The following is a 25,365-nucleotide window of genomic DNA, read 5'->3' as shown; positions in this document are numbered from 1 at the left end:
TTTTTTTGAAAAATGACACAACATTTTTTTCAGTGTATATTTTTTTCAGACAGAAGTATTCATTCCCTGTAACTCGTTCTCAGATAGTTTTGCTGTATAAAATACAGTAATCGAACAAAAAAAATTTGAAATTTATACACGTAGAAACGTTTACGCCCTTTTGAAATGTTGCTCTTGAGTCAAAATATTCTTATTACCTGTGGAAAATATTTAGTCTTGCATGACGGTGAAACGTGTAAAGTTTCATTGGAATCTAAGATGGTCGGTCACGATTTTAAAGATTTTCGGACGGATCTTCGTGCAATTCCTCACTACAATTCACTTGCGACGAAGGTTCCAGCAGCACTCCATGGCATTTGTAAATTCGGTAGTACTAACATATTGACTTGGTCATCGTGGTATTTACTTGTATGCCAGATCGCGGGCGTAGATGAGTAGATTTGTATTATCGCGAACGACACGAGCGTTTCTATGTTAACGTGTTTGATGGCGTGGGCGTTTCTATGTCGCGTATGCTATGTTTATAACCTCTCGGGTTTGAATTCGACTATATAACTGTGTTTGCGTATTCGCCTGAGTTTTTGAATGCTAAGGGGAGGGTAAGGTTGAACATTTTAAGTGGTAAGATTAATTCGGCAAAAAACATACATTTTTTTAAATTTTGTTGTGGCAATATAGAGAGCTGTACTCAATTTTCATATAATAATACCACAATCGCGCAATATTTTCTCACAGTTTTATTGCAAAATACTGGAAATTGGGCGAGTGACAGCCGTTAAAAAAGTTTGATTAGTAAGCCTTGTCTTTTATTGAGCTGTTTGCAAATTTTTATAGAGATCCGATAAATAGATCTAAAGTTACAGCGCTTCCAAGTGCGCTTCGTCTACCAAGAGCAGTGGTAACTTGAAATTTTAAACTTGATTTTCTCGAAATGTTTTTCCAAAAAATGGTTTTCCCGTGATCACGATTGCCGAAAAACCACTCAACCGATGTTCTTAATTTTTTTTCAATCGATCGTAATTATTTTTTCTTGTACCTTAACGATTCCTTTTTTATGCATAAATTTTTGTTTTGTAGATGAGAATTGTTTAATACAATTTTTAGAGCTTAAAATTTAAATTTTTAGAGTGAGTTTCCCGTGATTGATCAAAGTCTGTTGAAAGTGCATGTTGAACCAATTGTATAATACTTGGGAGTAGCACATCATTCTCAACGTGCAACCTAAAGAGAATAAGATTATAGTATGTTCAATAACGTAGATGGTCACGCCCATGCAGGTCAATTTTGGGATGGGAAGGAATGTTAGTTCAACACTTGTGACTATTATGACCGAGGAATTTTCTGCATCATTCACAAGTGCCGCAGGAAAGGATTGGTGTTAGTAGGTAGGGAAATAAATCAGGATATATCTTGGTAGATATTGTGATTTATCAAAGTACTCACGCGCTTTATCTTTTCATTTTAGATCAGTTTTCAGGAGTGCGCCCTCCAGTAGAAATATGAATGCCGAATAGGCATTTTAAGAATTATTATTCCGCGGGGCGTTACATAATAGGATAAAGCCGCGTGGAATATATCTATTCCTCTATAGACAATATGATCTTAGCAATATGTACGAAAGTCGCTCGTGATCAATTTCCGATAATTCGAAACGAGCAATTTGAACTCCGAACAAACGGCCATTGGGAGTATTGCGGAGTATTAACACTTCAATGATTATTTCCAAAGTTTGCAGTACAAAGCAAGCGTACAAAAAATATAAAAGATATCCCAAATGAATGTGAAGAAATTGACTGCGAAATGTTAATGACAAGTTGGCATCTCCACTCTCCCTATAAGACACGTTTCCATAATTGGGTTAAATGCCAAATTGCAAACGACATGCGTAATAAATATAATAAACACAACGACAAGGGCTTATGATCCATCGGCGGTCCATAAGAAGAATGAATGGGAGAAGAGCAACGCCGATTGTATAACCGCCAGAAAAAACCTAAACAATCGGGAATAGCGAATCAGAAAAGGTTACCACATGCCAGTGATTTACTCAATATAGACTGGATTAGGGCTATGAAACAAAAATTTAAGGTATGTCCAGGTTAAGAATTCGGTACGGATACCTAGGAACTCCTAGCAAGTTGTTATTCGCCTTTTACAACATGCGAGTAGGTCCCCAGTTCTTGGCTGAAATAGCGCAAAAAAATTGGCCCGCCTGACACCACACGGCTTCGAAAACAAGTTCCAGAATGCAGGAAAAAATTATTATTTATTCAACTAATCGTTAAGGTAGGAGGAATATTTATATGCTAAGGAAATTTTTCAAGTTTTGGCATTTTAGTTGATCTATTGGTCCTCAATCGTGATCACCGAAAACTTCTTAAATAAAGAAGGGTTTCGGGGAAAAAGCTCCGCCGATTATTAATATATTTTTATAAACTTATGCTTGTTTATTTAACTGAAAAATGTACTACCAAAATACTCTAAGTTTGATGTAATGAAATGATTGCTTTGCCTTTACGTAAATTCAAACTTTCTTGATATTTTCGGTACAAAAAAGTATGTAGCCCCTTAACGCAGTTTGAGGTTAAATAGAAGAAAAACTCTTCTTATGCCACTTTTCCTAAGAGCCAAAATTTCAACGTATTTGATTTTAGAACAGATGCGTACAATGAAAATATAATACCACTAGGCAAAAAAATGCAAAATGAGCTTTTACTGTTATTCCAAGGAAAGGAAAGACATCATCGTATCTTCCAAGTAATCCCTTATATTTTACCTTCTTATGGGATATAGTGTAAAATTGGCCTTTCAACAGATGAAAGATCCGGCGAACAATTGTGTATCAATAAAGAACATTATCGACTAAAAATGATTGAACGTTTTAAATTTTTCTATTCTTTCACTAAAGAAGGAGAAATGAAAGAATTTTTTCCGGACCTTCGAATCTGTGATTTAACATGTCTCCATTTTACCATGTTTGCACAAGGTATAACATTTGTGCTGACGTTTCGTCAAATTCCAATGAAAATTAAAAAAAAAAAATTAAATATTTAAACATGATATAAAACAGTTTCATTCATATTTCAACATGCGGTGCTGTATTGCTACCCTCCAAGCGAATGCGATCAGTTTGTATGTACGTACGTGTGATAGTTCGTCCAGTAGCTATATGTATAGAAACAGCGAGAATAGAAAGAGAGGGAGAGAACAGAAAGAGAACGAGAGCAACAAATAAAAGTGAAGGGCAGGGACATGGGTACTTTTTCCTGTTTGTTCACTTCTCGATTTGTAACTCTTTGTTCCTCGTCGCGTCCCCTCGGCTGCGTCGTTTGTGCAGAACAGTGCCTCAGCAGCAAACAAAGCAGAGCGTGCAAGGAAAAGTTTAACGTGCAAGTAAGTGGCTGAGAAGGAAAAACAAAAAAAGAAGAAAAACCAAAAAAAAACACCCGCGATGCTGTTGGTCGCGCACTCACCTCCGATGAGGATGGGTAGGGTATATTTAGAATGCCACCCCCCTCAGCACGGAACACCCGCGCGTCATCTGGCTTCGGCGTCTGCAATGTGAAATAGCGTTTTGTATTTTAACAAGTATTTTGGGAATTTTTCGAATTCTGCGCGTGTTTCATTATCGTCGGACGTTTCGCGGTGTTTTTGTTTTATTGCGTTTACGGCTTTTTTTCGGTTTGTTGGGCGGCATTGAGGAGAGGTCTGTATTTCGACTCATGTACCACGCAGAGCTAGTGATTTTTTGTGACAACCGATGCCATTGCCAGGAGGGAAAGAGGTCGATGGTTTGTTCTATTTGGTAGAAAACAAGGAGGGTTGTGTCGAAAAAAAATGTGACAGTGCGCAGTTCATTAGTTATCATATCTTATTTCGTTTTGTTACATTACAAATAAATTGAAATGGATACTCCCATTATTTTTCACCATTACGTTTTCAACTCTAGTCTGTCTTTGCATAATATGATAACCAAAACCAATTGACTTTCTATATGTACTAGAAAATTGTTAGAGTTTTATAATGGTCATAATAATCGAAAGGTAAAGCAAACAGTAAACGCATTGCTGCTTACGCCCCATTAAAAATTTCTCTTTATGTAATATATGCACAGATCTATAAAAAGCGAGATCGTTGTTCATAACCGTAAAAAATGAAACAACTACGGGTCGCAACGATCATAAATTTTCAGCTCCCAATTTCTGCAAGTATTACAGTGCTAGCGCGTTTCTGACTTTGTGTTAGACCGCGCACCGGCGCGGGCGATCCGGAGACGCGCAGCCCCCAGTTGGAATATTTCGCCGGCTAGCCGAGCAAATTATGAACTATTGCCGTCGCGTGTGAAATTGCTAATTCGCAATCAACGCCGCTGCTGTACGGTAGCGGGAGGAGCAAGGACGCAATTAAGCTGTGGTGTATGCTGGGTGGTGTAAGTTTAACAATTACGAATGATGCCAAATTTACTGATTGGATTGCAATAATTATACTGATCTTGTCAACATCTGTTGTGATGATTTGTTTATTGAATTAGACAACTGTTTGAAAAGTTCACTGCGATACGCGGATTAGAAAGATTGACCGAAGGCGTTGGCTTGGCGAATACTGAAAACATGGTTTAAACACTAAATTTTAATGCAGGTTACTACTATACATACGCAAATTACGTAAAAATAAATTAACCGCGCATATGTTCAACGTGGAATTGTAGGATTGTCTGAAGTATTGGAAATGAAAATAATGTTTAGCAATCAATTTGTATAATCGGTATAAGCCAGTTGTTTAAGCGATTTGTAGCTGCAAAATAAGAAGTGAAGTTTTCATCACTTCTATAGCTATATTTATACTGAGTCGTATCAGAATGCTATTGCCTATCTTCAATGATATAACAAGTTAGATATAGACGACCCAGTGAGTCCACAGTTAGAAATTACGGTCAAGTGAAATTGTAAAATTGAGAATTAACTATAGCACAACCTCAATTTTGCTGCCTTACTGGGCTAATACCGCTTCCTAACTACGCTTGGTGAGCGCGCCTCCCAAACAGCTGCATTCGAGTTTAGCGTATCTTATCTGGAGCTCGATTATTTCAATCGTTCAAAGCCATGCATTAAATCGAAACAAATGCAAGCTTCTTATCTCCTCCCAGTGCCCTAAGTGTTGTTAAAATGCACCGTCACCGCACCGCATACAACCTCTCTGCACAGCTTAGCCACCATCAGCTCGGTCGGTCGTTGTCGGTTGTTAATTTTGCGGGTGTATTTTTAGTGGCCGGTTGATTGAAATTCGGTCGCATTGCTGCCGCGATGACAGCAGCTTGCTTGCTTTCAGCTCAAGTGTGACCTTTGAAAGCGAGAGGGGAAATGCTTTGTAATGCAACTTTTTATGCAAACTCGCAGGCGCGCTTGTTGGCCGTACAAATGGAACAGGCAGGGTTAATTTCTGCTGCCAAGGACTGACTAGACGCTTGGAGACTTTCTGCTTCGGTTGCAAGCTGCTTTGGAAATATATGTGAACAGTTTCGTTTTCGATGTGTTGCTTCGAAAAATGTTGTGAAAACATTGACCAGAGTTTATTTTATAAGGGGAAAGGGAGAAAGAAAAAAATCGCGGTTAAATCCCTTCAGTTTTAGGTAATTTATATTCGATGTACTAGAAACCAAAATAAAACAAACGAACTTGGTTTTTTGACGTAAGTACCAATACCTTATTTAAGAATTTTTTTGGTGGTCTCCAACGGGGAAAACTGATCGTAATGGTGAGTGAAGCGAAAACAATTATGTGAAAAATTACCCCAGAGGCGTGATTCGCACCCGCAACCTTCGAGACTCCGGCTCAATACACTAACCCTTATGCTATCCCAGGGATATGATATTGCTTTCCGATGCGACCTTGCTTTGCACTCAGGGTACGATCACCGTCGCTAGTACGATAATCATATGTTCTTTCGGGGACGTCATTATATCCCAGGGATAGCATAAGGATTAGTTCATTGGGCCGGAATCTCGAAGATTGCGAGTTGAATCTCCCCTCTGTGGCAATTTTTTCCCATTATTGATTTCGCTTCACTCACCACTTCGATCAGTTTTTCCCGTTAGATCCCGTAAAAACAAACGATTATCAGAGCACGTAACAGCGCTTAGCATTTCAAAGATGCTTGTTTCAAGTTTGAAAAGAATAAATTAACCAAAAATAAATTGATGCTTTCATTCCCTGACATTGAACATATTACATAGGACGGGCGTAGCGTAGTTGGTAAAACGATTGCTTTGCACGTAGCTCACCTGGATTCGATTCGTAGTCCCGCGAATAGGTTACAGATTAAAACCTCTAGACAAAAAAAATACTGCGTAGATACCAGAAAACTTCCGCCGTAAAACATCCCATAATTCCGAATCAAAAATAGATTTAACCCTCAAAAAGGCAAGCTAAAATTGTGACTCCAAGAATGATTACTTCTAAGACCCAATGAAATCAAAAGTCTCTTTTTGTCGTTTAACCAGTGAAAGAATCGAAAGCTCGATCATTTGTATTTCAAATTACAAGTTCATTGAAACTAGGGAACTGTAACTAGCCGAGCCTCTGAGACCCCTTACCTTTTTGGAGGTCAAGATTGAGCATACGAAAAAAATATGGTATCATAGTTTTCCTAATCGTGAATTATTTCACAAAATCAATACATTCTTTATTTTTAAGCGAACTATTTCATGAAACTCGGAATGTTTTTTGTAGATACTTTCATGCCTCGTGAATCGGCTTATGATTGTATATTGGTAACGAATCATCAGTCGTGTTTGTGAAACAGTACGCAACATCATAAAATATTTTCCCGCTTTCATGATATAGTTAATAAAAGATGCAATCTTTTGTTTGATTTTAACATTTTTATGAGAATGATTTTGCAGAACTCAATGTTATTCATTTAGTCGAAAACTGGTTCATGGTTCCTAGTACATTAGACACTAGTAACCATTCTAATGAAATACTTCACACAATCACGACATCAAAAAATATTATTCATGGATACGTGAACTGGCTTTTGAATTATAGTATATCATTCACGATTTATCTTGCGTGCTTGTGAAATTTAGAAGATATCGCTAATCATTTTAACCATTATGTTGCTCTATACATGGTCTTGAGATTTTCACGTCAACTATTTCACCAAATTAGATTTAATTGCGCATGAATTCAATTTTGTTCGGTGAAATATTTCATGAAATGTTATACAAATGTGGTCAGATGCTACCGGACAGTCGTAGGTATAAGCAATAGACACTAGATAACTATTAGTACCTAGAGCAGCGCTATTCATTCGATAAGGTTCAGTATGATGACCGGAAATAAAATACATTACAGTCCCATAGAGTGTCCGTGAAACAGATCGCAAAACCACAAGATACGCTTCATGATTTAGTTCATATTATCATGTTACTCCGCGTAAAAAATCATATAGTAAACTCTAGAATAAAATATCACGATAACGTACATACTTAGAAATTACGAATATCGTCACTCAGCTCCTAAAATCAGGAACATCATGTCACATTATTCAAAGAGTCACTGATTGACTTTACGCTTGTCCGGAAATGCCGTTGACTCAGGTGATTCACATTTAAAAGTGCCAAAATTTCCTAACTCCTGCGGTAGAAGACAAAAGGTTAAGGTCGTCGGAAAACTCTAAACTTACTCATATGACCCTATTCCATGCTTTTCTAAACTCCCTTCCTTCAACTACTTGCTCTTCCTTGAGTACTATGGCTCTAAATATGGAAAAATATTTCACACCTTCTAGTCCCTTACTAATTAAATGTAGTTACAACATAAATAAAAGTGAAATGTGAATGAATGAATAACATATAAAATAATGCGACGAAAAATTACGAAGATAGTGATTAAGGTCCTAAAATCATGAGTAATGTGATCCATATTACTCTGCCAAAGAAATCCGATGGTTACCTCATGAACAAATTTCATGATAGCGTAAAGAGAAATTATAAAAAAAAACCGTGACTAGCCTTAGTCGATATAGTTAGTACACAGAGTGTATTTCCAAATTATGAGCTATAATCATGAAAAAACTAAACATATTCAGTAACCCTACGAAACATTCGAGTGTAACGTCAGATATTTTTGGCGTAAACTAGTGTTGTAAAAACACAAATAATTGCATGAATACGAGGTTTATTATTCTTGATTTCATGAACTTGACCAAGATTTTCGTAAACGGTTCATTTTACGAAATCGTGATTTTAATTCATTAATTTATGAACAGTTTTTTTTCATTCAAAAGAAAAACCGGTAGTATTCTGTAACTTTTGGACGCACGCGACCCATCATCCTTTGTACGAGTGCACAATCCAGTTGTTGAACTGTAAAAATCCATATTAAACTTTTCAATTCCTACTCTTTATTCACAGGCGTAGCATACTTCTTTAAGATACCCTCAACAATCAATAAGTGATAGTTAATGGGTCTTAACTCCAAAACCGGAATCCAAATTAATTGTTCAGTTCTCAAATACAAATTGCCTGCCAAACAAGATACGTATTTGAAAGTTTTGACTTTTATAGACACTCGATCGTTTATATGCGGGGTTGTAATCTTTTCCTGAAATTTGGCTAATATTAACCCTTCGTTGAAAGCCCACGAATGGTTACCCAGAGTGAAATAAATGACCAATACCAATTGGTGACAAGTTCTGGTGGTAAAACCAAAGCTAACAAAAAGCGACGATAAATCTATGCACTTTAAACGTTATTCAGAGGAATTTTTGAGAAGTTATATCGATCCTCACACCTCAGTGCAGCCGCTGCAGCTAGTGTTCGCCGGTCGTGCCGATTCCGTGTGTTTGGGTAGAGAAAAATCTCTTCCTATTATTGCAAGTACACACAGAAAAAAATGTCCCCAAAATCGTGAATAAAGTACCATGAATTCAGGAACAATTACGTATTTTCGTTACGAAAAAAGCATCATGAACAATAATCATGTGTTTTGGTCATTTGGCCTTCAGTAGCGCTGTACTGTACGTGAACTAGTTCACAACTGTATGAAACATTATTCATAAAACCAAAGGTTGACTCATGATATAATGCATAGATTCAGGTTTAGTTTACAAAGTCAATCATTCTGGATATTGTCTCGTAAACTATTTCACGAAACTCGAAATTTTATTCATAATTCCATTCAATTCTCGAAAGCTAATTCATAATATTCAATTCAATATTAATACTCATGAATTAGTTCACAAAATCATCAAATATTATTCATGTATTTGTGAACTGGTTCATGATGCCAAGTACAATAACCACGATTTACCATTCGTGCTCGTGAAACACTTCACGAATCCACAAAATACTATTTATGTACTCGTGAACTAATCCATCATAAACTATTTTGCATCATGCCTAGTGCAATAGTTACGAAAGACCATACGTGCTCGTGAGTTATTAAAATCATGAATACTATTCATGGATTCGTGAATTATTTTATGATTCTCAGTATACAACAATTAGTTTGTAATATTCAGAAGATATCCCTAACCATTTTTAAATTCATGCAATATGGCCATGATATTTTCATGTAAACTATTTCACAAAATTTGGTGTATTATTCGTGAAATCATTTCTGTTCCATGCACTATTTGAAATGTCATATGTCCAGCTGCTAGCGACCACTAGTAGATACGAGCAGTAGATACAAGGAAACTATTAGGACATAGAACATCGACATTCATTTGATAAGAGCTTAAGGTTGCACAGAGAATGCGTAAAATTCGCAAACGAAAAAAGCAGTTTTTTTCCACACCGTATGTCAGATTTTCATAAAAATCAATCAGCAGTATAGTAACAACATTCTACATACGCTGATTGATTTTTATGAAGATCTGACATACGGTGTGGAAAAAAACTGCTTTTTTCGTTTGCGAATTTTACGCATTCTCTGTGCAACCTTAATAAATAACAGAACAAGATTTATTTATTACCGCGAATCAGTCACACTTTTATGATCCAGTTAATATTGACATGTTACTCGCTGTAAAAAAAATCGGATACCAATTAAAATATCATATCGCGATAAGGTAAACTGAAATGACGAATGTCATGATAAAACTGCTGATTTGACACATGGACTGATGTGATGCATGTCCATGATGGACACGAATCACATCACTCCATGTGTCAAATTGAAGCTCAAGCTCAAGAATAAAATATCACGACAACCTGCATATAAACTACGAAATACGCGACTAAGATAATAAAATAATATACATAATTCACACTATTTGTGACAAAGAAAATATAAAAATCGTGCTTACGATCCTTAAAACATGAACATAAATCACACTACTCATGAGCATGATAACCGTAAAACTCGTAGTTGTTACTCCGTGATTGACCAGAACAAGCGAAATTGCACAGTGAATCAAAGAATAAAGCCTAGGAGTACCTATCCATCCTTAATGTGCACTTTTCGAGAGTTCGATACTTTGAAAAAATGCCAATAATGGCGTCGGCCACGTCCTTTCAGCCATAAGGGAAGAGAAGAAATGTTAGTGTAACAAACAAAATCTACTAACAACTCATCACAAAAATATCAGAAATCGTGGCTAAGATACTGAAATCATGAACACAAATCACTATACTCGTGACTAAAACATCACGAGAACATGAATAAAAATTACGAAAATCGCGAATAAGCTCCTGTAATCATGAACAGACTTTTACTGTTGGCTGTGAATTTCCAAATCATGAACCAAAATCATAACAAAAACTAAATATGTCCAGGGAACCACTCCAGTAACTCAACCAAACATCCAAGTGTAATGCCATGTAGGGTAAAGTGCCTATTTTCACCATACTAATGAGGGTGTCTCACTAATTCATTATTTATTCGGCCTACAATCAATGGAAGGCGTACAAATTGGCATCAACAACTTTGCTTCGTTGTTAAGAACCAAGATAATAACACAAATGCGCTGAACAAAGTGAAATTCTCGTGTTGAGCGTAACGAAAACTCAAATAGAGTGCCCCTATTATGGCGCTACCATTTGACGAAATACGTTGATGGCAGACGCTGCTTTAACCAACGGCTTCAATCGGGTAGGGCGAGAAACATGGCGAAAATAGGCTCATCACCCTACATATATATATATATATATATATATATATATATATATATATATATATATATATATATATATATATATATATATATATATATATATATATATATATATATATATATATATATATATATATATATATATATATATATATATATATATATATATATATATATATATATATATATATATATATATATATATATATATATATATATATATATATATATATATATATATATATATATATATATATATATATATATATATATATATATATATATATATATATATATATATATATATATATATATATATATATATATATATATATATATATATATATATATATATATATATATATATATATATATATATATATATATATATATATATATATATATATATATATATATATATATATATATATATATATATATATATATATATATATATATATATATATATATATATATATATATATATATATATATATTCGAGGCTAACTAGCTTTTTGGAAACACAAATAGTTTCATGAAGGCGAGGTTCATTATTCATAATTTCAGGAGCTTGATCACGGTTATTGTAAATCGTTCTGTTCACGAAATCGTGATCTTTTTTCATGAATTTATGAACGGATATAAATATTTTAGATATAAATAAATATTTCGAATAATTCAAACACTTAAATGTTCACCAGTTCAGGTTTATCGTGAGTAGCTCGGACTCGAAAACACATGATTTGGCAGGCAATTTTAGGCTGCTAAAACGAGAGCACTGACAAATTCACATTTTTCTTTCTTTTTAATAAACCGAAACTCTTAACATATTCTTCTTTAGTGCCTAGATATAGCCTCATAACCCTTTCTGATTATTTAGTTTAAATTTCTTCTTAAGGGGGTCTGACAGTGCAAAATAATTTAAGCAATAAAAATTTTTATTTTTGCATATTTCGGATCTTTAAGATAAGAAAAATATACTCAAAAAAGGATTTACTCGAATTGAACTTGGTTTTCGCAGTAAGCTTTGAGGTTGTCCTACAATTTTGACAAAATCTGTTCTGTTGGCCCCAATATTGCGTGAACACAGTTCCAAGCATGGAAAACTAGGAAGAGATTGGGATATCGTTATTCTGAAGAAAATTTTTGCTTGGTTTTATGAAGCATTCTCAATGATCTGTCACGTTACAACCAAAATCTGTCACGTTAAACTTTTGTATTTTTTTAAAAGAATGGATATCAGCACAGTCGTACACAAAACATCCATGATCCGGGACCTGAGTAATTACAGGAAATTACATGTTTATTTTGAAAAACATATTGGCTGGATGGGGTAGTGCTCTTGGGAATAGTATAAGGGTATTTTAAAGGGAGGGGAGTGAACAGTAGAGGGGGGGGGGGTTAACCCCTCTCCGAAAACCCTCAACTACGCCTCTGTTAAAAATCCAGAAACCTTGTCAGTCAAAAAAAAAATTAGGATTTAGGTTGACGGTTTAGAGTGATTGCATAACCTTTCTATATGAGAAAGGCAAAAAGGCCGTAATTTCATTCAGCATTTTGTTGAAAAAAAAGTAAAATAACTTGAAAACGGTTGCATTTTGAAAGACAATTTTTCATGAACATTAAAAATTCATATAAAATTTAGAAGCATACTGTATAAGTAAATTATTTAATTTTTATAGTACCAGGTCTTTCCGAAAATTTTATTTCAGTTTTGCTCTCATTTCAATTTTTGGCCGATCTGTATGAAACAGATTTTAAAAGGTCTGGAATTTTGTCCAGTTTCTGTGTCTCTATTAGCGTTAGAATCAGTTGACCGGTTCCGCAATTATTCGGAATCCCCGTGGGGTAGATCCGACATCCATGTGCAGAAATCATACATGTGAGTAGTTTTTTTGACTTTGTCTACCTATGACTATTTTCCATTGATCCTTCACAATGGACATGAATGGACCAATGTTATCCACTGGAAAACTGTTCCGAGAGAACGTGAATGCAAAAATTTATACTAAATGGAAGGTTTTTCAAATCATACGCTCCTTCTCAACCTCGGTGTTGCCATTCTGGAAACGGTTCCGGGTGGAATAAAATAAGGACATTTGACGCCAATCCCAAACAATCAGCAATAATGGTGTCATTGTAAACCGGATGGTCAGTAGAAGACAGCAATTGATTTTTGACGCAATTTTGAAAACCAAGATGGCGGCTTCCGATAACCACAGTAACAGAGAAAACCACCATGCCATTGGAAAGCGAGTAGTGAGTAGAAGACCGAAATTGATTATTGATGCAATTTTGAAAGATAGCGGGTTCCTGTTGCTACAAAACGGTGAAAACCATGTCATTGTAAATCGGGTGATCAGCAGAAGACAGCAATTGGTGATTGATGCCATTTCGAAAACCAAGATAGCGGCTTCCGGCAACCACACAATAGTGAAAACCATTTTTCAAAATAATAAAAGTTGAATGTCAGTGTGGTCCAAAAAAACTTTCGGTTTTTTGATCTGTCACGTTACAATTTTTTTTATTTTCCATTACTTCACAATAAAAATATACCTTCTCCTCTGGACCGATTCTAAGTCCCGCCAAGAGCATCTGTTTCAAATTTGGGACAAATCAAACCAGTTCGATTTGGTTCAAATTTGGAAAACACTCTTGATGGGGCTAGGAATTGACTAGGGGTGGACCGTTGGGGTCATATTTGCCAGTATCTACAATATTACTGGTAGAGGAATGCATATCACACATTACAAAGCTATGCGCTCCGAGAAATCTGTACATATCAGAGATAATGCCAATTATTGGGAGCGATACACTGGAAAGGTCAGCATTTCGATAAATAATGCAGCCAGCTAAAAAGATGCACTCTAGTAAAAAGGTTGATGTAAAGCATAAACAACAAAGAACTTAAATGCGGCCCTGAGACATACTCAAATTAATCAATTGAATACTATTTTGTATGATATTTTCCTCGTTGTGGTAAAATTGATTCACTTTTGAATCAGATCGTTCACTGGTTGAATCAGATATGAAATTTACGTTTCAATTTCGTCTCATCAGAATCCGACACTAACTTAGTGACAGGATTATGCTAGCGCCGGATTGACGCTAGCTTCAAAAAACGTAAACACTATTTGTGTTTCTGAGCAAACCACAAGTCCTGCGTGATAGAGACGCAGTGCAAGAGGTTTGTTTGGAAACACAAATAGTGCATTCGTTTTTGGAGTTAGCGTCAATCCGGCGCTAGCTTAATCCTGTCACTAAGTTAGTGTCGGATTCTGATGAGACGATGCCAAAACGCATATCACATCCAAAATCATACATGCCGTTGGTATAATACCAAACGTACATCATATGATTAACTTACGCCCTCTATAAAAACACAACTGCTTTGCACAACAAACGGTGAGACACATTCACATATTGTCGGGTCCAGGTAGACGCATTACTGACAGTGATTATCTGCCGCTGTTTTATTGAAGCATAAGAACAAAAAAAAAATAGCCACTGTAAACCGAGTGTTGAAATCATTTTTGATTTATACATCCACAGTTTCCACTGCGTTTCAAAACAAATATATCACCGTGAATGATTCGAATTCACGCGCTATCTCCTCTCCTTCCACGCATTCGACGCCGATTTCGATATTGTTCAGCCAGCGAATCCTAATGAAGTAGGAAATTAAGCAACGTAATACGAGTCATAACCAGTCAACCGTGGTGGTTTGGATTTCCAACCAAACTGGTTAAGTACTTTCTCTTATGGTAACCCTGGTGACTGGATCGACCATTGACGACGCCATCTTGGGCGATAGCAATAAGAATCAATTGGAACACATGGCACGTTTAACAAAACAAACATGTAAAAGCGAAGCGTCACATGTCCTTCTTTTAATTCACCGAAATCCACCCCGCACTTGTAACCTAATCCTGTAAGCAACTGTTCAATCGAAAAGACAATATCGTTGATACCAGAGTCCATTCCATCACTGCACTGAACTCACTTTGAAAAACATTATCTACCCAATTGTGTTTACCGCTTCCTCGGAGCGAAGGAGGAGCCCACCCCGTCGCATTGAGCATTGCATTTCGTTATTTTCCATCCACTGCCACCGACCACCATCCAATTGACGGACCGCACAGTGGCGGCTCTTCAAACGAAAGTCGGACAAAACCTCAAATGTTACCTAATTTGGCTGAAAATCACAATTTAAGCTAATTTTGAGGCGCTGAGCTCATTTTTGATGTCAAAAGTCGTAAAATATTAAATGCATTTTTCCATACAGTGTCATTGAACCTTTCTTATAACTATGATCCCGTTTTCATGATAGATTTTCCGTTACTGTTCACCAATGTCAGCAATCTCATAAAAAATGAAGAACACTACTTTAAATCCATTGTATAATGTGTTGGTTTACTGTAGATTGTCTAACTATTTTACACAAAACACCATGCGTCTCCATATCAGCAACAAAGCTTCAAAATCGCCTTAAACCTTTTTGCGCACCTAGGCGCAGAACGAGACCATGATATTCGAAAAGTAGAGGTAATTTCACATAGAATGTATACTATGTGACCGTTCCGAAATGATTCCGAAATTCGTACAGAATACATTACTAAAAAAAATAAATTGGATCTGACCACCTTAAACATATTTAAACTAAAAAGTCATAGTTCCAAGCAAATTTGCTAAATGTATTTTACTCATTAACAAAGTTCTTTCCTTCCTCTACACAATGAAACTAGTTGTGCTAAAATCGGACCAAAATCAAAAGAGCAACATGCATTTGAAGTGAACAGAGCAATGGTGGTTTCGGAAATGAAAATCATTAAAAAATCCGGACTTTGGTACGTTTAAACTCGTGTTAAAAATCGTGTTCTCATCCAATGATCATAAAATTTTGAATATATATCATTCAATACATGAGAAATTTAGGAAAAATATAAAATATCAATATTTCAAAAATAAATTTTTGAGGTTTTGGCCAGCCTCCGGCCACTGTGGACCGTTGCGGACGGAGGCCAAGTAACTGCTGACGAGCATTTCCCGGTGAGCTGACATGATAAAAATGTTGCCGAATCATGCAGTTTTTCTTATTTTATTTTATTATACTAGTACCCTTTTCCCATGCCAGGCTATTCCCTGCCCACCACCACAGTGCCGAAGCGCGAAGACCACTTTGGCTATGTAGCTTTGATTTGCTGACGTTGCTGTTCGACGTGCGGAGCAAAGGGAGCGAAAATGCTTGCACCAGCGAACTTTTACTGACTTCCATTCCATGTGCCTTCGGGTGGTACCACTGCTGCTATCACCCAGTCCAGTTGTCTGTCCGCCGGCACCATCCCGATGGTCGATGGCAAGGGCCAAACCGGTTAAAATTATGTTTGGATTCGTGAAAATGTGTTGTTTGTTGTTACCTTGTGGTGATCCGATTTATGCGCGCCCATGACGGAGCGATGCATTATTGGTCTGAAATGATGAGTCGATTTTTTCCACATAATGAGCGTAATAAACTCGGTAAGCAAGCATGGTATCATTGGTAATAAAAAAGCTCCTGACAGAAGAAAACGAATATACGCGATGGAGCTGAGGTATATAGTTATACCACTCACTTAAATTTTTATTTCTCCAAAAACATGCAGCGTTTTTGTGATATCAACCATAACCTACATTGCGACTAGCGACTAGACACGTATTTTACACTGTGAAAATCGATCACCTGACCGTTTGCTCCCCAAAATCCAAAAGCACGCCCAGCCATCCAAAACCATGAAATGATGAATCCTGCACGAAATCCGGATTACCGTGCCAATAAATGCGCGTCCAGCGGCCTTGCCACAAATCTAGACTGGCATTCGGTTTATCGAGCAACCGCACAAACACAATCACAAGCTGATTATGCAGCACTTCGCACCGTTCGCACTGTTCTGCTGCATCGAAACATCCGCCATAATCCGCCCCGCGCATACGTCGTCAGACAGTACGTACACCACACTTCCATATTTGGGATTTCAGCAAAACAGATAACTGAACTATGTACATACAAGTACCTACATGGAATTCAAACCACGGCACAGTGGCGCGGGGGTGATCGCCGCGACCGACAGCGAATCTATCAGCAATACGCGACGACGACAACAGCACCGAGAACCGAGGCGAGGTCGCCTAAAAAACAAAGCACGACGGAAGATTGAACGCCGCCACATACTCGAACGCCCTGGGCCGGGGGGAACGCCAGACAAGGGTAGCCAAGACGCAAGAGCGGAAAACAACCAGAGACGACAACACAGAGATAATCGAACGTTGTTTTTGCACATGCATCACAAGAGGTAGTATAAAGTAATAACAGAACACATACTCGCTTCTTCGCCTTTTTGCTGTTGTTGTTGTTGATATTGCTGTTGTTAGCTGCTGCTGTCACTAGTAGAAGGTGCTGCTCTTACTTTATATTACAATTGCCTTCTCTACGCTTGCTGCTGTTGTTGTTATTATTATTGCGACCTTTTATTTGCCTGTAATTCTTGCGCCTCTCGCCCTTAGCGGACACACTCACTTTACGAACACACTCCACTCTTCACTGCCACTCCTGCACTCCCGTACTTTCTTCGGTTTGCTTCTTCCACGTGTATGTATCTTCAACACTGTAAACGCTATGCGCGCGTTTTCCAGAATGACTGTTCTTCCCCTCCGCGCAAAAACACTGCGTGCTCCGTCAATGCGATGGTTGTTTGCTTGCCGTTGCCCGTTCCACGGTCCGGTTTACCTTCCTCGATTGTGACACAGGCAGGCGGCGGCAGCAGCAGTGACCAAACCGGCACAAGGGAACGACGACGACAACGAAGGCGGGGTGGTGGCCGCTGAACCAGTAAAACCTGAGCCCGCGAAAAAAAGGCAAACACGGGTGGTGCGGATTTCACAGCGCGGTTTTCAACTTCAATGACTCGGTCGGATAGGTCGTGACGGTCGCGAGCGAGATACAACGCACGGGGTGTAGGGTGCAGACCGGATCGCAAAGACACACATACACGCACACAAAAACGCACATTCACTCGCTCAACTACTCAATCACGGGTTCACTTCGGCCTGTGGGAGACGATTTCACACGCGCGGCGTTCGACAATCTCGATGATGTGTGTCTCACCCGGTCGGGAAACAAAGGCTAACTGAAAATTGAACGACGACAACTGCTGTACAACCGATGCGCGCGCTCTTTCGTTCTCCCTTTTCCTCGTGGTTGACTTCAAACAAGGTTCTCTGATTAGATTCGAGAGGGAGAGCCATTGTGCATGAGATAGGGAGAGATCTGTCTGGCTGCCAGCGATGCCAGATCCGAGAGTATTTCCATAGGTTCACGTTTGCAAATTAAAAATTATGCAAGTAATCGGAATATGTTACGAACCAGGAGATATTTTGTTTTTTATTCATTCAATTCGGGTCCAAGATTTTTTTGGCTATGGTCATGCTACAAAAAGTGCATTCCAAGTCTTTTGTCCATAGGTCTAATCTGTATCTCTATTTGATTTTTTATTAATTACTACAGTGTCGCTGTCAAACATTTTATATAATTACTATTAGTATATCTATCTAAGATGCAAAGATTTTAGAGACAAACGTAAAAACGACCGCTGAATTAGTAAATGGTGTGCGGGATCAAATTGCTGTAACTTTTTTTTCCATTAGGTATATTCTATTCAAATTTTAGGCGAAATCAGTTCAATGTGTATTGATTACATTGGGGCAAGTTCCACTAGCAAATTTGCAACCGTTGCGAAAATGGACTCGAAAAAACAAATTTTGCATACGTACCGTGGCCAAAACAGTTCAGGGAAAAGTGGTAAAAAACTGCATTTTAGCTAACCTTTTATGTAAGACAAAAAGCGTACGAAGTCCAAAAGGCGCCGAATCGCGATTAACGATAGAATACAGGGAGGAAATCACGGCTCGGCGTTTCTGATTTTTCGAGAGTTGTCCTTCTGAAGCTGTAGAACTACGAAGTACTCCCCGTCAGAATCACTAATTGCAAACGAGACGGGAAATGTCACCCACTAAAACACTGCTTAAGGCCAATTGTAGCGGGCCGTGATTCCGAATGTTATATTCATTGTACGGTTCAGACAAGTGCGGGCGTAGGAACCTCGCGATCGCGTGCATCATCGTGAAGGGATGGAGCATTTGTACGCTAACGTGTTCGATCGCGTGTGCGTTTGTATGTCGCGTATGCTAACGTGTACGTAACTTCGCGTGTATAAATTCTATTTTATAATCGTGTGTCCATTAGCATATTTACGTGTGTTCTTCGATGAATTCATGTGGACCGTAAATCTGACACTTAATTTTCGGTGTACGGTTCAGATGCAAGAAGAAAGTGTGTTCTTTCATATCACTGGAGTTCCCTATCACGCCGCCATGGAACGGTTTGTGTAGTTGATATGAGCTGTATTTTTTGATTGGTCCAACTGAATATATGGATCTTAGCTGGTAGGATACGTTTGTAGGTTCGCATTTGAGACTACGTTTGTAACTTAGTAACTACTAAAACGTTCACCTTATTGCCGGGGTACTATCAAGTTCGCGTGATCTCGGACGTAGGCGTGCATGGATGATCGCAAAGAGCTTAAGCGTTCGTATGTTGACGTGTTTTCCGAATGTGCGCACGTGTATATGACTTAGTGTGTATGAATTCAATTTTGTAACCCTGTGGCCATTCACATATTCAAGCGCGTTTGATGGTCACGCGGACCGTTATTCTGATATTTAGTTTTCGGTATACGGTTCAGATTCTGACGGGCATTCCCCGTCTAGACCCCATAGCACTAGAGTTCCCAGTCATGTCGCCATGGAACGTATTATCCAGTGGGTATTACAGCCTTTTTAATTGATCCTATTGAAGACTACCTAGACTTCTGGTACCGAGGATAGAGACTTCCGGAAGTGTCCGATTTGTGATCACGCGAGTTTGTAGGTTCACGCTTGAAAGTTCTGAGACGTTCACCGTATCACCGGGATGGTATCATATTTGCGAGAATGCGAGAATAGGTTGCATGGATGATCGTGAAGGGCTCGAGCATTTGCATGTTAATGTGTTTGTCACGTTGTAGTAATGGCAATCTGAAACTAAAAATGTGGTTGAACTATTTTTACGGAGCGGATCCCTGACATTGCCGAAAACACATTTCTCGCATTCAAAAAAATCTATATGAGCTTTATTTCAAATATTTAAACTAATTTGTTTGTTTAGTGTTTATTTGACCAACTAGGAAACTAATCCACTTGGTGTTTAATGTACGTGGGGAATACGCATGGTCTTGTCTGAGTGCATGATGACTTCTTTTTCTTGTAATTAGCGTAAAATGAAACCGCGCACATGTCATCGGTTGCATATCCGACGTACAAAGTTAGTCGTTTGAGGTATTTCGGTAGGACTTGTTTTATATCGTTTAAAAAGTGCCTCAGATAGCACAACAACGCACGCGAATATCAGAATCAATTGTCTCGTACCAAATGTATAATGTATACACAATAAATACACAATAAATAATATCATAGGTATATCGACAAGTTTCCCGAGACACGTAATCGCTTTTCATTATATTATATTGTTTTGGAACGCCGTGTTTCACCGGAATGAAGGAACAAGGTATAATAAAATATTTCACCGCTTGATTAAATATACGCAACACTCCCGACTGTCGGCTGTCCGGAGCTAAAGTTGCTTTTTACGAGCATTTCAAATTTCTTTTTTTTTTCGAGAGTTGTCCTACTGGAGCTGTAGAGCTAGGTTCTCGGAAGGGCTCCCCGTCAGAATCACATACTACAATTTGCAGACGAGACAGGCAATGTCGCCCAAAAAACACTGCATTAGGCCAATTGTAGCGGGCCGTGATTCTGAATGTGATATTCATTGTACGGTTCAGGTATGTGCGGGCGTAGGGACTCGCGATCGCGTGTATCATCGCGAAGGGCTCGAACATTTGTACGTTAACGTGCTCGATCGCGTGTGCGTTTGTATGTCGCGTGCGCGTTTGTATGTCGCGTGTGCTAACGTGTATGAACTTCGCGTGTATAAATTCTATTTTATAACCGTGTGCCTTTCGCATATTCGCGTGTGTTCTAGAATGATCGCGCGCGGACCGTGAATCTGATACTTAATATTTGATTTTTGGTGTACGGTTCAGATTCCAGAAGAAAGTGGGTTCTTACATATCATTAGAATTCCCAATCATGTCGCCGTAGAACGCGTGGTCTAGTGGATATGAGCTTTATTTTTTTTATTGGTCCAACTGAATGTATGGACCTAAATTGCTAGAATGAAGGCTAAAGATTTCCGGACGTGACCGATTCATGATCGCGCGCGTTTGCGGGTTCGCGTTTGAGACCGCGTTTGTAACGTCGTAAGTACTAAAACGTTCACACAATTGCCGGAGTGTTATCAAGTTTACGCGATCTCGGGCATAGGTGTGCGTAGATGATCGCGAAGGACTTAAGCGTTCATATGTTGACGTGTTTGTCGCGTGTGCTCGCGTGTATGTGACTTCGCGTGTATAAATTCGATTTTGAAACCCTGCGGCGCTTCATATATTCGCGGACCGTCATTCTGATCTTTAGTTTTCGGTGTACGGATCACATTCTGACAGAGAGAGAGAGTTACCCCATATCACTAGAGTTTCCGGTCATGTCGCCATGGAAACGTTTTGTCTAGTGGATATGGGAGTTATTTTTCAATTTTATTATTTTTTTTTTATTAATTAACAAGGACCTAGATTAGTTAAAAAAATTACTAATTTATTTCAATTTTAAAAAAACTTATACTACACACTTATACTATACTACGTCTTACAATCTTAACGTTCTTACTCCAACTGACTGCGGTGTTCCTCTGCAGTGGCTTCAGTGGCTGTTGTTTAGATTTGCGTCGACCGGCTTCTCAGGAAAACATCTGTTGGCTTGTACCGTTATCACTAATAACATATGGCGCGTAGACAATTTTCTAAGTACAGTGTCGGCTACCAATATTCTTTTGAAATAGAGTGTGCATTAACTTCTCCCTTCTTCAAAAGACTTTGTCCTCAAAGTCTCGAAGAACGTTCTTGTGTGGGCATATTCAAATATTGTTGTATTTCAATGAATCTCTCAGTTGAGATATCTGGATACGAATTCTTTTCAGGAATTGAATGAACAATGATTTCTGGAGGTGCTGTAGGAGATATTTCTTCATTTTGTACATTAATCTTAATATCTGTACTTCCAGTTTTCAATTGAATTATCATATATATTCCAATTGCTATTATCATTAGTGTAATAGTGGAAACACTTATCGTGCTGAAGAGATTGAATCTCCATTGAAGTGACTTATTTTGAAGATAAATGTGTTGTAACATAGATCTATGCTTTAAAGTAAGATTTCCCAAATACTCAGGAGATGGAATATCGACAATATCATTCTCGTTTACTATTAATCCTGTTGTTAGTCTGAATTCTTTTTGTGGTGTCTCAATAATAGCATTTGAGTAATAATTGTCTTCCAAATGTAGAACGCATTCATCAAATTGTATTAGGTACGATCCTTCCAAAACTTGGGTATGATTGCTACAATTTGCTTGTAACGTTGTATTTATATTATTCAGAAGAATTGTTGCATCATTGATTCTTTTCACCATTCCGTTTGCATAAACCTTTTCGTAAGTACAATTAGCATGCTGTAGTTGTATCAAATTATTGACACATTGACTTGTTATTTTTAACAGATCAGGATCGCACAAGAAGTAATCTAAATCTTGCGAACATTGTTTTTGTATTTCATATACTTGTGACTTATTGACGAGAATATAATTTGATTGAAGGGAAATTCTTTTTTGATTGTGAATTAAGGCATCTATATATTCATAATCATATGTTTCGTTTGATAACTGTGGAATTTTTAGCATATAGATCACATGAGTTGTATTCATAGCAACTTGTGCTGTAGCTTTTGTCAGCATATTTTCAAATGAAGTGACTGGGATGTTTTGTTCGATCAAAAATGTCTTAATCTTTAAGAAATCTTTAATTGATAAAATTCGACTACTGGGAATTCCATGTTTGGCAAGGAGTACAGCATCTTCAAGTATTTCGATTTGATGTTGTGTTGCATCTATATTCAAAATTATCTGCAGTAAATTCATCTCAACGACTTGTTGTTCTTTTGATTTAAAATCCAATTGTAATAGATCATTCGCCATTTTATTTAAATGCTGCATTCTGGAATTAATCGCCTGGTTGATTAATACTTGTTGATTGTTACTTTCGATGAGGTCATTCATGGTGTTGTTGATTGTTTTCAAATCTTCTGCATCAGGAGTTCCAGCTACCCATTTCAGTACTTTTCCAACGCTGTCCCATCTCTTTTGGCGATGTGTGTGAGGAACCAATTTATAATATGTATGAGTCAATAGTAAGTACTTATTTTGTAATAATGTATACAATTGATGATTATAAACATTGTTTTCAATGATTTTTTCAAATTTGATAATTGTTGTTCCTATTTCAAAAAAATTTATGGGTTGAATAATTCTTACATATCCTAATTTAATTTTCGCTTTTCCTAATGGTATTATTACCAAAGGATTTCGATTTAAGTCATGTATCTGTATCCTTGCTTCGACTGTTAATATAATTACACATACTGCGAATCTGAAAATAAGAGAAACACAAAAATATATTATGGAAGATTTTTTCTCAAATTTACTTTATGAATTTTTCGATTATTAGAATCGATTACAAATGTATCATGATTTTCTTTAATTTTGATCTTTTTGAATTTACTTTTTCTTTTTGAAATTTCATTGGTTTTCTCGAAAGCATACGTTCCTTGATCAAATACAGGGTAATCTTTATTTTGGATGTTGTCATTCTTTTTTTGATATATTTGGATAATTTTTTCGTGGCTCTTAATTTTTCGTAATGCTCTTTGATCTGCATTTAATTTTTTGTCATTTTCTCCAATATACACATTATGTGGAGTGTTTTTTATAAATGAATGGATTGTATTGTTGTATTTATAAACTGTACTTCTCATTAATTCTGGAATAGTAATTTGTGGTGATTCTTTTTTAATACATCGTGAAATTTCTCTCAATGTTGAATGACTTCTTTCTATTTGACCGTTTGTTTCGGATCTATGAATCGGAGTTTTATAAATTTCTATACCTAAATTTCTCAATCTTTGTTCAATTACATTTGAACTAAACGAACTTTCGTTATCTAATACTATCATTTTTGGAATATTCCATTCATGTACAATATTTAACAGAGCTTCTTCAATGTCTAGAAGTGATTTTGATTCAATTGGTTTGAATTTTAAATATTTGGAAAATTTATCAATTGAAGTTAAAAACAAATTATTTTGATCATATACAAAAATATCAATATGAATTATTTCTCCAGGATACGTTGGAATAGGTGTTTTGAATGGTATAAATTCTTGGGGATTACGCTCATACTTTTCTGTTTTACAAGTTTCACAATTTTTTACGAATTGACTAACAATTTTCCTCATTTTTGGAAAGTAAAAATTTTTCAATAATTGATTTGAATTTTCTTGAGAATTTCTATGCGCAAACTGATGAATTTTTTTAATTTCTTCTAATTGCCTTTCTTCATTATTTAAATCTTGTACTTTGATTTGTGAAAATCTAGCTCTTATTTGTCTAGGATTAAACGTTTCTCGGTAAACTTCTTGAATTACTCCCATTATTGGTTCATCTGTATAAATCCCATTTAATACTCCTGGATTAAAATACTCTTTTAGTTTTTCCTTTAGGAATTCTTTCGAAAATCTTTTTTCAATGAATATGTGTCTTTTATAATTATCAAAAGGAATTACTAAACCGTAACTTGAATTTTTACCAATTTTGAAAATTAATTGATTTTTAAAAACATTTACTGGAGCTTCTGTTGAAGGAATATAGGAACTGTCATCATCTTCCGCTGAATGTTGGGTGGCCGTCATTGAGTTAATTTGAATTCGTGACAAAGCATCTGCTACCATGTTTGCCTTTCCTGGTTTGTAATGAATTTCGTGGTCATGCTCTTCAATAAAAGCTTTCCATCTTTTAAGTTTAGCATTATTATTTTTTGGTGAAATTGTGAAAGTTAATGGTTGATGATCAGTAAAAATTTTAATTTTGTGACCATAAATAAAATTTCTCAAGGATTGCAATGCCCAAACTATTGCAAGCATTTCTTTTTCATTCGTTGCATAATTTT

The 25,365-nt window shown here is 36.9% G+C and overlaps 1 protein-coding gene across 18 annotated transcripts in view; it reads right to left on the bottom strand.

The window, feature by feature from the left end:
- LOC131677680 (C-terminal-binding protein) overlaps positions 1-25,365 on the bottom strand; it is a 215,963-nt gene that overhangs the window by 110,308 nt on the left and 80,290 nt on the right. The window contains exon 1 of one of the 18 annotated variants that reach the window (XM_058957627.1): positions 17,480-18,289. The exons of 15 other annotated variants lie outside the window; for them this stretch is intronic. The gene's annotated coding sequence lies outside the window, so the exon portion shown is untranslated. Of the gene's footprint in view, positions 1-16,538; positions 16,560-16,840; positions 17,232-17,479; positions 18,290-25,365 lie in introns of those variants that run through there. 2 more of the 18 variants (XM_058957632.1, XM_058957633.1) reach the window with 2 other exon arrangements.

This window comes from Topomyia yanbarensis, chromosome 1 (assembly GCF_030247195.1).
Source record: "Topomyia yanbarensis strain Yona2022 chromosome 1, ASM3024719v1, whole genome shotgun sequence".
In the NCBI taxonomy this organism is placed as follows: Eukaryota; Metazoa; Arthropoda; class Insecta; order Diptera; family Culicidae; genus Topomyia; species Topomyia yanbarensis.
Note: the sequence above shows the minus strand (reverse complement) of the source record. Positions and strands in the feature narration are given on the sequence as shown.